This window comes from Pseudophryne corroboree, chromosome 2 (genome assembly GCF_028390025.1).
Source record: "Pseudophryne corroboree isolate aPseCor3 chromosome 2, aPseCor3.hap2, whole genome shotgun sequence".
NCBI lineage: Eukaryota > Metazoa > Chordata > Amphibia > Anura > Myobatrachidae > Pseudophryne > Pseudophryne corroboree.
In genome coordinates this window covers 482,854,144-482,870,529 of record NC_086445.1, presented here as the reverse complement: position 1 = coordinate 482,870,529, position 16,386 = coordinate 482,854,144, and the positions used below count along the sequence as shown (strand labels likewise).

General features: G+C 45.1%; 4 non-coding genes and 1 pseudogene across 4 annotated transcripts; all 5 read left to right on the top strand.

Moving 5' to 3' along the window:
* Positions 1–2,010: 2,010 nt before the first annotated feature.
* On the top strand, positions 2,011–2,241 carry LOC135053044 (small nucleolar RNA U3; annotated as a pseudogene).
* Positions 2,242–5,251: 3,010 nt separating this feature from the next.
* Positions 5,252–5,471, top strand: LOC135052960 (small nucleolar RNA U3). Its single transcript, XR_010242378.1, has one exon. It is a non-coding gene; the product is annotated as a small nucleolar RNA U3 (small nucleolar RNA).
* A 3,015-nt stretch (positions 5,472–8,486) lies between these two features.
* On the top strand, positions 8,487–8,706 carry LOC135053042 (small nucleolar RNA U3). Its single transcript, XR_010242445.1, has one exon. It is a non-coding gene; the product is annotated as a small nucleolar RNA U3 (small nucleolar RNA).
* Positions 8,707–11,721: 3,015 nt separating this feature from the next.
* On the top strand, positions 11,722–11,941 carry LOC135053035 (small nucleolar RNA U3). Its single transcript, XR_010242439.1, has one exon. It is a non-coding gene; the product is annotated as a small nucleolar RNA U3 (small nucleolar RNA).
* Positions 11,942–14,943: 3,002 nt separating this feature from the next.
* On the top strand, positions 14,944–15,163 carry LOC135053026 (small nucleolar RNA U3). The gene has a single exon (XR_010242432.1). It is a non-coding gene; the product is annotated as a small nucleolar RNA U3 (small nucleolar RNA).
* The last annotated feature ends 1,223 nt before the right edge of the window (positions 15,164–16,386 follow it).

Sequence of the window (16,386 nt, the reverse complement as noted above, 5' to 3'; positions counted from 1 at the left end):
ATGTACATAAAGCAAATGGTTTATGTACGTCTACGATGGTGGGCGCATGTGTGATCGCACGCAGTGTCCTCTGTGACGCAAGTCTGATGGACAGTCTGCAGACGTGTGGGGTGGGTAGATTTCACTAAAACAGGAAGTTGTACCTCTATTTTCTGGGAGTGGCGAGGCCAGGCTCTGCATCGTCTGATGCAAATTTCCTGGCCCCAGCAGCGCAAACAGCCTGGCCATCCTGAGTACTCGGTTGATGTTTACGCAATTGATCCGATGCTGTCTCTTTGGATGCAGAAGCACCCTGAGGACGCTTCGAGCTGTTGTACGTACTGTAGGGCTCCTGCCTGAAGCATCCAAAGGGCACTCCAGGTGGCACTGCTGCAGCAATACTGACTGCAGGGCAGCACCGATCGCAGACCCCTAGTTATGGCCCTGGTCCAGTGTAAGTGCTGAGTTTCTAGGTCTGATTATAAGTTGTACGGCAAGCAGTAGCAGCCATTAGATCACTTGCGTGAACATCGCCCATCTGAGCAACCAGGTTACTCAGGATGGCCTGGGGTTTCACTCTGCCAAGACCAGGAATTCTGCACTGGAGGACGCAGACCCTGGCCTCGGCAAGCCTACAAAACAGGGGTGGGATAACACCATTTTGGCTACAGCATGTGAATCCATGTTGAGGCTTAGGGGGCCCTGCGAGCAATCTCGCAGTCACAGATCACCAAACATCACAGTTGTATGGAAACGGCTGCGTTTGCGTACAACTCTGAATTAGACCCTCTGTTTCACAACCTATTTATGTACATGCTCACAAGACATAGGGATGGACGTTTGAGGTCGATGGCTACCAATCAACAGTCTTTCCAATTCGATCAAAGTACCCTTTTCCACTAAATTGCGAGGATTCGATGGTTGCCAATCCGATGTTCAGGTACTTCTGTGCATTTGCGGACACCCGGAAAGGGGTGTCCGCAGCTCAGGTAAATGCACGCTTGCACAAAGCTCTGAAAGATTCTACACATGTTCACAGTAAAGCAATTGATGGTTACACCATTGCAATCATTCAATGTGCATGGCTGCGTTTGATGTCATCAGCCGGCAACCAATTAATGCCAGGCTTCCGATGTCCATACCTGCTGTGGCGTGATGGGAAGCCTTCCGGGGAGCAGAGGACACATTATTTTGGAAGCATTTGTGATGTAAGGTGGAGTAGTTGCAACATTTCAGTACATATTTCGGGGAACCCCCTTTTTTTTAATATTAAAACCATTTAGAGGAAATCCATGCCAAATGAAGGCTAGCAGTGAAACTAACATGGTTCATTTGAATATCTTTATGGTTTTCTTACAAATTACACCCAAAAGCAAGCAGGAGGTGGTTTGTATGTCATTTGTCGTGTTTATTCCCCATGTTTACTCATTTTTGTCATAAAAGAAAGATATAAAAGGTAGTATCTTTGTTACATTAATATTATGTAATCTATCGCTCTTATTACTCTTCAAATACCAGCCTACATATGAGGTTCTGTTGCATCGAACATCCCCCCAGCGTAAAATGAACTAACAGTAGAGGAACAGAAACAAAAGCACCCATCCCACAGCAAATATAACATGATCGTTAGTGATCTACCAAGCAGAATTGTCACCATGCCAGAAAAGCACGTGTTTAGACTTTGTTTTTCTCTATAACATATGTTTGGTTTTGTGATCCTGACATTCTGTGTGCATAGTCCGTTATTAGCTGAGGCTGTTGTTGCTGCTTTAAGCTGTGTCTCGGCTGTTTCAGAGGTGCTTCCTGGTTGGCCAGAGTATCTTAAATATGCAGATGAGCAAGTGAGTGCACAATCATAGAAGAATACATTCTGTAAGAAAAGCTGAGTCCATCGTTGGTCCACATTTTAAAGGCAGCATAGTTTCTTACTATCTTCAAGATATGTTCAACTGTGAGATCATTTTAAAAATCTCCATTATATTAAAAAGACTCTCCTTCCCACAGCAGTAAAAATGCTAGGCTGTTATGGTTAAGACTATACTTTCAGGGATCATTTCTATAGTTTTTAACTTTTGGAAATGTGCTCTAAAGTGTCCAGACCTACCAACCATGAGGAAGAGCAATAGTAATCTTTTCTGAGCGCGAAGTGAGCTCTCAGTGCTGCTTCATTGTAGCTTCATTGTAGCTGCTGTTTGCTTTTGGTGACCGTTCCTTTTCTTCTATCATGGGAGAAATGGAGGAAGAGATTACAAGCTGAGTGGTTGTTTTTAATGCTTGTTAATGACAGATTTTCTTATGGCTCCATGTGTACTGCTATTGTCATGTGGCATGATGCGATGTGCCCAAAAACATTGATAATGTGCTCATGTCAAAGGATCCCTGCAAGGGACATGGTGACATCACCAAACATTAGGAACAAGCCATCGGAACAAAGGGGCCGATGGTTTCCACTTCTACAGAATCAAATTGAAAAGGACTGTCAATTGGAGGGAACAAAAAAAATATTGATGATTGTGGATCATTGCTTTCTGATGTCCATTCCTGTTGTGTGGCAAATTCAGGCACATTAGTAGTGATTTATCCCTATTACTGAGCTGGCTTTATATCTTCAAAATATTTTCAAGTGAAGCTTATTTGGGGATTGTCACTTCAAACTGGAAGTATTCTTAACACTATATGGCAAGTGCAGTTCTGCATGAATGGCCAGCAGGTGGTGCTCCATGTAACACTGCAGCTCTCTGCTCTGAGCTCCAGCACAAAAAAATAAAAGCAAAACTGTCACGACTCATGGCATTGTCCCCTTCTCTGCACATAGGCACCTGGCACTCCTGTCACGGCAGTGTCCCCCTCTACTGCATCCATACACCCGAGTCTCCTGTCGCGGCAGTGTCTGCCTTGGGCATGAAGGGCCCACCGGGGAACTGCAATGGTAGGGGACCGTATTTTAGGATGTGGACAGTCTCCAGAGGGGGGGGTGGCCAGCTGCCACAGAGGCTTGGCTAATCATTTTATAGTAAAAACTGCTTGTTCATGCTTAATAATGTACCAGATTAATAACAGTAATGCAGAAAAAACACCATAGTCCTGTGCACTATAAGGCAACATGTGCGTAATCTATCATTCAAGTGCACAATCTGGAACCTGATCCCTAGAAGAGAAGGTGGGGCCCGCCGAGGGTTTCCCCTGTGCCCCTGCTGGACAGTCCAACCCTCTGTCACGGCATCATGTCCACTGCTCTGTATGCAGGACTTGATTCAAAGATGTACATAAAGCAAATGGTTTATGTACGTCTACGATGGTGGGCGCATGTGTGATCGCACGCAGTGTCCTCTGTGACGCAAGTCTGATGGACAGTCTGCAGACGTGTGGGGTGGGTAGATTTCACTAAAACAGGAAGTTGTACCTCTATTTTCTGGGAGTGGCGAGGCCAGGCTCTGCATCGTCTGATGCAAATTTCCTGGCCCCAGCAGCGCAAACAGCCTGGCCATCCTGAGTACTCGGTTGATGTTTACGCAATTGATCCGATGCTGTCTCTTTGGATGCAGAAGCACCCTGAGGACGCTTCGAGCTGTTGTACGTACTGTAGGGCTCCTGCCTGAAGCATCCAAAGGGCACTCCAGGTGGCACTGCTGCAGCAATACTGACTGCAGGGCAGCACCGATCGCAGACCCCTAGTTATGGCCCTGGTCCAGTGTAAGTGCTGAGTTTCTAGGTCTGATTATAAGTTGTACGGCAAGCAGTAGCAGCCATTAGATCACTTGCGTGAACATCGCCCATCTGAGCAACCAGGTTACTCAGGATGGCCTGGGGTTTCACTCTGCCAAGACCAGGAATTCTGCACTGGAGGACGCAGACCCTGGCCTCGGCAAGCCTACAAAACAGGGGTGGGATAACACCATTTTGGCCACAGCATGTGAATCCATGTTGAGGCTTAGGGGGCCCTGCGAGCAATCTCGCAGTCACAGATCACCAAACATCACAGTTGTATGGAAACGGCTGCGTTTGCGTACAACTCTGAATTAGACCCTCTGTTTCACAACCTATTTATGTACATGCTCACAAGACATAGGGATGGACGTTTGAGGTCGATGGCTACCAATCAACAGTCTTTCCAATTCGATCAAAGTACCCTTTTCCACTAAATTGCGAGGATTCGATGGTTGCCAATCCGATGTTCAGGTACTTCTGTGCATTTGCGGACACCCGGAAAGGGGTGTCCGCAGCTCAGGTAAATGCACGCTTGCACAAAGCTCTGAAAGATTCTACACATGTTCACAGTAAAGCAATTGATGGTTACACCATTGCAATCATTCAATGTGCATGGCTGCGTTTGATGTCATCAGCCCGGCAACCAATTAATGCCAGGCTTCCGATGTCCATACCTGCTGTGGCGTGATGGGAAGCCTTCCGGGGAGCAGAGGACACATTATTTTGGAAGCATTTGTGATGTAAGGTGGAGTAGTTGCAACATTTCAGTACATATTTCGGGGAACCCCCTTTTTTTTAATATTAAAACCATTTAGAGGAAATCCATGCCAAATGAAGGCTAGCAGTGAAACTAACATGGTTCATTTGAATATCTTTATGGTTTTCTTACAAATTACACCCAAAAGCAAGCAGGAGGTGGTTTGTATGTCATTTGTCGTGTTTATTCCCCATGTTTACTCATTTTTGTCATAAAAGAAAGATATAAAAGGTAGTATCTTTGTTACATTAATATTATGTAATCTATCGCTCTTATTACTCTTCAAATACCAGCCTACATATGAGGTTCTGTTGCATCGAACATCCCCCCAGCGTAAAATGAACTAACAGTAGAGGAACAGAAACAAAAGCACCCATCCCACAGCAAATATAACATGATCGTTAGTGATCTACCAAGCAGAATTGTCACCATGCCAGAAAAGCACGTGTTTAGACTTTGTTTTTCTCTATAACATATGTTTGGTTTTGTGATCCTGACATTCTGTGTGCCATAGTCCGTTATTAGCTGAGGCTGTTGTTGCTGCTTTAAGCTGTGTCTCGGCTGTTTCAGAGGTGCTTCCTGGTTGGCCAGAGTATCTTAAATATGCAGATGAGCAAGTGAGTGCACAATCATAGAAGAATACATTCTGTAAGAAAAGCTGAGTCCATCGTTGGTCCACATTTTAAAGGCAGCATAGTTTCTTACTATCTTCAAGATATGTTCAACTGTGAGATCATTTTAAAAATCTCCATTATATTAAAAAGACTCTCCTTCCCACAGCAGTAAAAATGCTAGGCTGTTATGGTTAAGACTATACTTTCAGGGATCATTTCTATAGTTTTTAACTTTTGGAAATGTGCTCTAAAGTGTCTAGACCTACCAACCATGAGGAAGAGCAATAGTAATCTTTTCTGAGCGCGAAGTGAGCTCTCAGTGCTGCTTCATTGTAGCTGCTGTTTGCTTTTGATGACCGTTCCTTTTCTTCTATCATGGGAGAAATGGAGGAAGAGATTACAAGCTGAGTGGTTGTTTTTAATGCTTGTTAATGACAGATTTTCTTATGGCTCCATGTGTACTGCTATTGTCATGTGGCATGATGCGATGTGCCCAAAAACATTGATAATGTGCTCATGTCAAAGGATCCCTGCAAGGGACATGGTGACATCACCAAACATTAGGAACAAGCCATCGGAACAAAGGGGCCGATGGTTTCCACTTCTACAGAATCAAATTGAAAAGGACTGTCAATTGGAGGGAACAAAAAAAATATTGATGATTGTGGATCATTGCTTTCTGATGTCCATTCCTGTTGTGTGGCAAATTCAGGCACATTAGTAGTGATTTATCCCTATTACTGAGCTGGCTTTATATCTTCAAAATATTTTCAAGTGAAGCTTATTTGGGGATTGTCACTTCAAACTGGAAGTATTCTTAACACTATATGGCAAGTGCAGTTCTGCATGAATGGCCAGCAGGTGGTGCTCCATGTAACACTGCAGCTCTCTGCTCTGAGCTCCAGCACAAAAAAATAAAAGCAAAACTGTCACGACTCATGGCATTGTCCCCTTCTCTGCACATAGGCACCTGGCACTCCTGTCACGGCAGTGTCCCCCTCTACTGCATCCATACACCCGAGTCTCCTGTCGCGGCAGTGTCTGCCTTGGGCATGAAGGGCCCACCGGGGAACTGCAATGGTAGGGGACCGTATTTTAGGATGTGGACAGTCTCCAGAGGGGGGGGTGGCCAGCTGCCACAGAGGCTTGGCTAATCATTTTATAGTAAAAACTGCTTGTTCATGCTTAATAATGTACCAGATTAATAACAGTAATGCAGAAAAAACACCATAGTCCTGTGCACTATAAGGCAACATGTGCGTAATCTATCATTCAAGTGCACAATCTGGAACCTGATCCCTAGAAGAGAAGGTGGGGCCCGCCGAGGGTTTCCCCTGTGCCCCTGCTGGACAGTCCAACCCTCTGTCACGGCATCATGTCCACTGCTCTGTATGCAGGACTTGATTCAAAGATGTACATAAAGCAAATGGTTTATGTACGTCTACGATGGTGGGCGCATGTGTGATCGCACGCAGTGTCCTCTGTGACGCAAGTCTGATGGACAGTCTGCAGACGTGTGGGGTGGGTAGATTTCACTAAAACAGGAAGTTGTACCTCTATTTTCTGGGAGTGGCGAGGCCAGGCTCTGCATCGTCTGATGCAAATTTCCTGGCCCCAGCAGCGCAAACAGCCTGGCCATCCTGAGTACTCGGTTGATGTTTACGCAATTGATCCGATGCTGTCTCTTTGGATGCAGAAGCACCCTGAGGACGCTTCGAGCTGTTGTACGTACTGTAGGGCTCCTGCCTGAAGCATCCAAAGGGCACTCCAGGTGGCACTGCTGCAGCAATACTGACTGCAGGGCAGCACCGATCGCAGACCCCTAGTTATGGCCCTGGTCCAGTGTAAGTGCTGAGTTTCTAGGTCTGATTATAAGTTGTACGGCAAGCAGTAGCAGCCATTAGATCACTTGCGTGAACATCGCCCATCTGAGCAACCAGGTTACTCAGGATGGCCTGGGGTTTCACTCTGCCAAGACCAGGAATTCTGCACTGGAGGACGCAGACCCTGGCCTCGGCAAGCCTACAAAACAGGGGTGGGATAACACCATTTTGGCCACAGCATGTGAATCATGTTGAGGCTTAGGGGGCCCTGCGAGCAATCTCGCAGTCACAGATCACCAAACATCACAGTTGTATGGAAACGGCTGCGTTTGCGTACAACTCTGAATTAGACCCTCTGTTTCACAACCTATTTATGTACATGCTCACAAGACATAGGGATGGACGTTTGAGGTCGATGGCTACCAATCAACAGTCTTTCCAATTCGATCAAAGTACCCTTTTCCACTAAATTGCGAGGATTCGATGGTTGCCAATCCGATGTTCAGGTACTTCTGTGCATTTGCGGACACCCGGAAAGGGGTGTCCGCAGCTCAGGTAAATGCACGCTTGCACAAAGCTCTGAAAGATTCTACACATGTTCACAGTAAAGCAATTGATGGTTACACCATTGCAATCATTCAATGTGCATGGCTGCGTTTGATGTCATCAGCCCGGCAACCAATTAATGCCAGGCTTCCGATGTCCATACCTGCTGTGGCGTGATGGGAAGCCTTCCGGGGAGCAGAGGACACATTATTTTGGAAGCATTTGTGATGTAAGGTAGAGTAGTTGCAACATTTCAGTACATATTTCGGGGAACCCCCTTTTTTTTAATATGAAAACCATTTAGAGGAAATCCATGCCAAATGAAGGCTAGCAGTGAAACTAACATGGTTCATTTGAATATCTTTATGGTTTTATTACAAATTACACCCAAAAGCAAGCAGGAGGTGGTTTGTATGTCATTTGTCGTGTTTATTCCCCATGTTTACTCATTTTTGTCATAAAAGAAAGATATAAAAGGTAGTATCTTTGTTACATTAATATTATGTAATCTATCGCTCTTATTACTCTTCAAATACCAGCCTACATATGAGGTTCTGTTGCATCGAACATCCCCCCAGCGTAAAATGAACTAACAGTAGAGGAACAGAAACAAAAGCACCCATCCCACAGCAAATATAACATGATCGTTAGTGATCTACCAAGCAGAATTGTCACCATGCCAGAAAAGCACGTGTTTAGACTTTGTTTTTCTCTATAACATATGTTTGGTTTTGTGATCCTGACATTCTGTGTGCATAGTCCGTTATTAGCTGAGGCTGTTGTTGCTGCTTTAAGCTGTGTCTCGGCTGTTTCAGAGGTGCTTCCTGGTTGGCCAGAGTATCTTAAATATGCAGATGAGCAAGTGAGTGCACAATCATAGAAGAATACATTCTGTAAGAAAAGCTGAGTCCATCGTTGGTCCACATTTTAAAGGCAGCATAGTTTCTTACTATCTGATATATTCAAGATATGTTCAACTGTGAGATCATTTTAAAAATCTCCATTATATTAAAAAGACTCTCCTTCCCACAGCAGTAAAAATGCTAGGCTGTTATGGTTAAGACTATACTTTCAGGGATCATTTCTATAGGTTTTAACTTTTGGAAATGTGCTCTAAAGTGTCCAGACCTACCAACCATGAGGAAGAGCAATAGTAATCCTTTCTGAGCGCGAAGTGAGCTCTCAGTGCTGCTTCATTGTAGCTGCTGTTTGCTTTTGATGACCGTTCCTTTTCTTCTATCATGGGAGAAATGGAGGAAGAGATTACAAGCTGAGTGGTTGTTTTTAATGCTTGTTAATGACAGATTTTCTTATGGCTCCATGTGTACTGCTATTGTCATGTGGCATGATGCAATGTGCCCAAAAACATTGATAATGTGCTCATGTCAAAGGATCCCTGCAAGGGACATGGTGACATCACCAAACATTAGGAACAAGCCATCGGAACAAAGGGGCCGATGGTTTCCACTTCTACAGAATCAAATTGAAAAGGACTGTCAATTGGAGGGAACAAAAAAAATATTGATGATTGTGGATCATTGCTTTCTGATGTCCATTCCTGTTGTGTGGCAAATTCAGGCACATTAGTAGTGATTTATCCCTATTACTGAGCTGGCTTTATATCTTCAAAATATTTTCAAGTGAAGCTTATTTGGGGATTGTCACTTCAAACTGGAAGTATTCTTAACACTATATGGCAAGTGCAGTTCTGCATGAATGGCCAGCAGGTGGTGCTCCATGTAACACTGCAGCTCTCTGCTCTGAGCTCCAGCACAAAAAAATAAAAGCAAAACTGTCACGACTCATGGCATTGTCCCCTTCTCTGCACATAGGCACCTGGCACTCCTGTCACGGCAGTGTCCCCCTCTACTGCATCCATACACCCGAGTCTCCTGTCGCGGCAGTGTCTGCCTTGGGCATGAAGGGCCCACCGGGGAACTGCAATGGTAGGGGACCGTATTTTAGGATGTGGACAGTCTCCAGAGGGGGGGGTGGCCAGCTGCCACAGAGGCTTGGCTAATCATTTTATAGTAAAAACTGCTTGTTCATGCTTAATAATGTACCAGATTAATAACAGTAATGCAGAAAAAACACCATAGTCCTGTGCACTATAAGGCAACATGTGCGTAATCTATCATTCAAGTGCACAATCTGGAACCTGATCCCTAGAAGAGAAGGTGGGGCCCGCCGAGGGTTTCCCCTGTGCCCCTGCTGGACAGTCCAACCCTCTGTCACGGCATCATGTCCACTGCTCTGTATGCAGGACTTGATTCAAAGATGTACATAAAGCAAATGGTTTATGTACGTCTACGATGGTGGGCGCATGTGTGATCGCACGCAGTGTCCTCTGTGACGCAAGTCTGATGGACAGTCTGCAGACGTGTGGGGTGGGTAGATTTCACTAAAACAGGAAGTTGTACCTCTATTTTCTGGGAGTGGCGAGGCCAGGCTCTGCATCGTCTGATGCAAATTTCCTGGCCCCAGCAGCGCAAACAGCCTGGCCATCCTGAGTACTCGGTTGATGTTTACGCAATTGATCCGATGCTGTCTCTTTGGATGCAGAAGCACCCTGAGGACGCTTCGAGCTGTTGTACGTACTGTAGGGCTCCTGCCTGAAGCATCCAAAGGGCACTCCAGGTGGCACTGCTGCAGCAATACTGACTGCAGGGCAGCACCGATCGCAGACCCCTAGTTATGGCCCTGGTCCAGTGTAAGTGCTGAGTTTCTAGGTCTGATTATAAGTTGTACGGCAAGCAGTAGCAGCCATTAGATCACTTGCGTGAACATCGCCCATCTGAGCAACCAGGTTACTCAGGATGGCCTGGGGTTTCACTCTGCCAAGACCAGGAATTCTGCACTGGAGGACGCAGACCCTGGCCTCGGCAAGCCTACAAAACAGGGGTGGGATAACACCATTTTGGCCACAGCATGTGAATCATGTTGAGGCTTAGGGGGCCCTGCGAGCAATCTCGCAGTCACAGATCACCAAACATCACAGTTGTATGGAAACGGCTGCGTTTGCGTACAACTCTGAATTAGACCCTCTGTTTCACAACCTATTTATGTACATGCTCACAAGACATAGGGATGGACGTTTGAGGTCGATGGCTACCAATCAACAGTCTTTCCAATTCGATCAAAGTACCCTTTTCCACTAAATTGCGAGGATTCGATGGTTGCCAATCCGATGTTCAGGTACTTCTGTGCATTTGCGGACACCCGGAAAGGGGTGTCCGCAGCTCAGGTAAATGCACGCTTGCACAAAGCTCTGAAAGATTCTACACATGTTCACAGTAAAGCAATTGATGGTTACACCATTGCAATCATTCAATGTGCATGGCTGCGTTTGATGTCATCAGCCCGGCAACCAATTAATGCCAGGCTTCCGATGTCCATACCTGCTGTGGCGTGATGGGAAGCCTTCCGGGGAGCAGAGGACACATTATTTTGGAAGCATTTGTGATGTAAGGTAGAGTAGTTGCAACATTTCAGTACATATTTCGGGGAACCCCCTTTTTTTTAATATGAAAACCATTTAGAGGAAATCCATGCCAAATGAAGGCTAGCAGTGAAACTAACATGGTTCATTTGAATATCTTTATGGTTTTATTACAAATTACACCCAAAAGCAAGCAGGAGGTGGTTTGTATGTCATTTGTCGTGTTTATTCCCCATGTTTACTCATTTTTGTCATAAAAGAAAGATATAAAAGGTAGTATCTTTGTTACATTAATATTATGTAATCTATCGCTCTTATTACTCTTCAAATACCAGCCTACATATGAGGTTCTGTTGCATCGAACATCCCCCCAGCGTAAAATGAACTAACAGTAGAGGAACAGAAACAAAAGCACCCATCCCACAGCAAATATAACATGATCGTTAGTGATCTACCAAGCAGAATTGTCACCATGCCAGAAAAGCACGTGTTTAGACTTTGTTTTTCTCTATAACATATGTTTGGTTTTGTGATCCTGACATTCTGTGTGCATAGTCCGTTATTAGCTGAGGCTGTTGTTGCTGCTTTAAGCTGTGTCTCGGCTGTTTCAGAGGTGCTTCCTGGTTGGCCAGAGTATCTTAAATATGCAGATGAGCAAGTGAGTGCACAATCATAGAAGAATACATTCTGTAAGAAAAGCTGAGTCCATCGTTGGTCCACATTTTAAAGGCAGCATAGTTTCTTACTATCTGATATATTCAAGATATGTTCAACTGTGAGATCATTTTAAAAATCTCCATTATATTAAAAAGACTCTCCTTCCCACAGCAGTAAAAATGCTAGGCTGTTATGGTTAAGACTATACTTTCAGGGATCATTTCTATAGGTTTTAACTTTTGGAAATGTGCTCTAAAGTGTCCAGACCTACCAACCATGAGGAAGAGCAATAGTAATCTTTTCTGAGCGCGAAGTGAGCTCTCAGTGCTGCTTCATTGTAGCTGCTGTTTGCTTTTGATGACCGTTCCTTTTCTTCTATCATGGGAGAAATGGAGGAAGAGATTACAAGCTGAGTGGATGTTTTTAATGCTTGTTAATGACAGATTTTCTTATGGCTCCATGTGTACTGCTATTGGCATGATGCGATGTGCCCAAAAACATTGATAATGTGCTCATGTCAAAGGATCCCTGCAAGGGACATGGTGACATCACCAAACATTAGGAACAAGCCATCGGAACAAAGGGGCCGATGGTTTCCACTTCTACAGAATCAAATTGAAAAGGACTGTCAATTGGAGGGAACAAAAAAAATATTGATGATTGTGGATCATTGCTTTCTGATGTCCATTCCTGTTGTGTGGCAAATTCAGGCACATTAGTAGTGATTTATCCCTATTACTGAGCTGGCTTTATATCTTCAAAATATTTTCAAGTGAAGCTTATTTGGGGATTGTCACTTCAAACTGGAAGTATTCTTAACACTATATGGCAAGTGCAGTTCTGCATGAATGGCCAGCAGGTGGTGCTCCATGTAACACTGCAGCTCTCTGCTCTGAGCTCCAGCACAAAAAAATAAAAGCAAAACTGTCACGACTCATGGCATTGTCCCCTTCTCTGCACATAGGCACCTGGCACTCCTGTCACGGCAGTGTCCCCCTCTACTGCATCCATACACCCGAGTCTCCTGTCGCGGCAGTGTCTGCCTTGGGCATGAAGGGCCCACCGGGGAACTACAATGGTAGGGGACCGTATTTTAGGATGTGGACAGTCTCCAGAGGGGGGGGTGGCCAGCTGCCACAGAGGCTTGGCTAATCATTTTATAGTAAAAACTGCTTGTTCATGCTTAATAATGTACCAGATTAATAACAGTAATGCAGAAAAAACACCATAGTCCTGTGCACTATAAGGCAACATGTGCGTAATCTATCATTCAAGTGCACAATCTGGAACCTGATCCCTAGAAGAGAAGGTGGGGCCCGCCGAGGGTTTCCCCTGTGCCCCTGCTGGACAGTCCAACCCTCTGTCACGGCATCATGTCCACTGCTCTGTATGCAGGACTTGATTCAAAGATGTACATAAAGCAAATGGTTTATGTACGTCTACGATGGTGGGCGCATGTGTGATCGCACGCAGTGTCCTCTGTGATGCAAGTCTGATGGACAGTCTGCAGACGTGTGGGGTGGGTAGATTTCACTAAAACAGGAAGTTGTACCTCTATTTTCTGGGAGTGGCGAGGCCAGGCTCTGCATCGTCTGATGCAAATTTCCTGGCCCCAGCAGCGCAAACAGCCTGGCCATCCTGAGTACTCGGTTGATGTTTACGCAATTGATCCGATGCTGTCTCTTTGGATGCAGAAGCACCCTGAGGACGCTTCGAGCTGTTGTACGTACTGTAGGGCTCCTGCCTGAAGCATCCAAAGGGCACTCCAGGTGGCACTGCTGCAGCAATACTGACTGCAGGGCAGCACCGATCGCAGACCCCTAGTTATGGCCCTGGTCCAGTGTAAGTGCTGAGTTTCTAGGTCTGATTATAAGTTGTACGGCAAGCAGTAGCAGCCATTAGATCACTTGCGTGAACATCGCCCATCTGAGCAACCAGGTTACTCAGGATGGCCTGGGGTTTCACTCTGCCAAGACCAGGAATTCTGCACTGGAGGACGCAGACCCTGGCCTCGGCAAGCCTACAAAACAGGGGTGGGATAACACCATTTTGGCCACAGCATGTGAATCCATGTTGAGGCTTAGGGGGCCCTGCGAGCAATCTCGCAGTCACAGATCACCAAACATCACAGTTGTATGGAAACGGCTGCGTTTGCGTACAACTCTGAATTAGACCCTCTGTTTCACAACCTATTTATGTACATGCTCACAAGACATAGGGATGGACGTTTGAGGTCGATGGCTACCAATCAACAGTCTTTCCAATTCGATCAAAGTACCCTTTTCCACTAAATTGCGAGGATTCGATGGTTGCCAATCCGATGTTCAGGTACTTCTGTGCATTTGCGGACACCCGGAAAGGGGTGTCCGCAGCTCAGGTAAATGCACGCTTGCACAAAGCTCTGAAAGATTCTACACATGTTCACAGTAAAGCAATTGATGGTTACACCATTGCAATCATTCAATGTGCATGGCTGCGTTTGATGTCATCAGCCCGGCAACCAATTAATGCCAGGCTTCCGATGTCCATACCTGCTGTGGCGTGATGGGAAGCCTTCCGGGGAGCAGAGGACACATTATTTTGGAAGCATTTGTGATGTAAGGTGGAGTAGTTGCAACATTTCAGTACATATTTCGGGGAACCCCCTTTTTTTTAATATTAAAACCATTTAGAGGAAATCCATGCCAAATGAAGGCTAGCAGTGAAACTAACATGGTTCATTTGAATATCTTTATGGTTTTATTACAAATTACACCCAAAAGCAAGCAGGAGGTGGTTTGTATGTCATTTGTCGTGTTTATTCCCCATGTTTACTCATTTTTGTCATAAAAGAAAGATATAAAAGGTAGTATCTTTGTTACATTAATATTATGTAATCTATCGCTCTTATTACTCTTCAAATACCAGCCTACATATGAGGTTCTGTTGCATCGAACATCCCCCCAGCGTAAAATGAACTAACAGTAGAGGAACAGAAACAAAAGCACCCATCCCACAGCAAATATAACATGATCGTTAGTGATCTACCAAGCAGAATTGTCACCATGCCAGAAAAGCACGTGTTTAGACTTTGTTTTTCTCTATAACATATGTTTGGTTTTGTGATCCTGACATTCTGTGTGCATAGTCCGTTATTAGCTGAGGCTGTTGTTGCTGCTTTAAGCTGTGTCTCGGCTGTTTCAGAGGTGCTTCCTGGTTGGCCAGAGTATCTTAAATATGCAGATGAGCAAGTGAGTGCACAATCATAGAAGAATACATTCTGTAAGAAAAGCTGAGTCCATCGTTGGTCCACATTTTAAAGGCAGCATAGTTTCTTACTATCTTCAAGATATGTTCAACTGTGAGATCATTTTAAAAATCTCCATTATATTAAAAAGACTCTCCTTCCCACAGCAGTAAAAATGCTAGGCTGTTATGGTTAAGACTATACTTTCAGGGATCATTTCTATAGGTTTTAACTTTTGGAAATGTGCTCTAAAGTGTCCAGACCTACCAACCATGAGGAAGAGCAATAGTAATCTTTTCTGAGCGTGAAGTGAGCTCTCAGTGCTGCTTCATTGTAGCTGCTGTTTGCTTTTGATGACCGTTCCTTTTCTTCTATCATGGGAGAAATGGAGGAAGAGATTACAAGCTGAGTGGATGTTTTTAATGCTTGTTAATGACAGATTTTCTTATGGCTCCATGTGTACTGCTATTGGCATGATGCGATGTGCCCAAAAACATTGATAATGTGCTCATGTCAAAGGATCCCTGCAAGGGACATGGTGACATCACCAAACATTAGGAACAAGCCATCGGAACAAAGGGGCCGATGGTTTCCACTTCTACAGAATCAAATTGAAAAGGACTGTCAATTGGAGGGAACAAAAAAAATATTGATGATTGTGGATCATTGCTTTCTGATGTCCATTCCTGTTGTGTGGCAAATTCAGGCACATTAGTAGTGATTTATCCCTATTACTGAGCTGGCTTTATATCTTCAAAATATTTTCAAGTGAAGCTTATTTGGGGATTGTCACTTCAAACTGGAAGTATTCTTAACACTATATGGCAAGTGCAGTTCTGCATGAATGGCCAGCAGGTGGTGCTCCATGTAACACTGCAGCTCTCTGCTCTGAGCTCCAGCACAAAAAAATAAAAGCAAAACTGTCACGACTCATGGCATTGTCCCCTTCTCTGCACATAGGCACCTGGCACTCCTGTCACGGCAGTGTCCCCCTCTACTGCATCCATACACCCGAGTCTCCTGTCGCGGCAGTGTCTGCCTTGGGCATGAAGGGCCCACCGGGGAACTGCAATGGTAGGGGACCGTATTTTAGGATGTGGACAGTCTCCAGAGGGGGGGGTGGCCAGCTGCCACAGAGGCTTGGCTAATCATTTTATAGTAAAAACTGCTTGTTCATGCTTAATAATGTACCAGATTAATAACAGTAATGCAGAAAAAACACCATAGTCCTGTGCACTATAAGGCAACATGTGCGTAATCTATCATTCAAGTGCACAATCTGGAACCTGATCCCTAGAAGAGAAGGTGGGGCCCGCCGAGGGTTTCCCCTGTGCCCCTGCTGGACAGTCCAACCCTCTGTCACGGCATCATGTCCACTGCTCTGTATGCAGGACTTGATTCAAAGATGTACATAAAGCAAATGGTTTATGTACGTCTACGATGGTGGGCGCATGTGTGATCGCACGCAGTGTCCTCTGTGACGCAAGTCTGATGGACAGTCTGCAGACGTGTGGGGTGGGTAGATTTCACTAAAACAGGAAGTTGTACCTCTATTTTCTGGGAGTGGCGAGGCCAGGCTCTGCATCGTCTGATGCAAATTTCCTGGCCCCAGCAGCGCAAACAGCCTGGCCATCCTG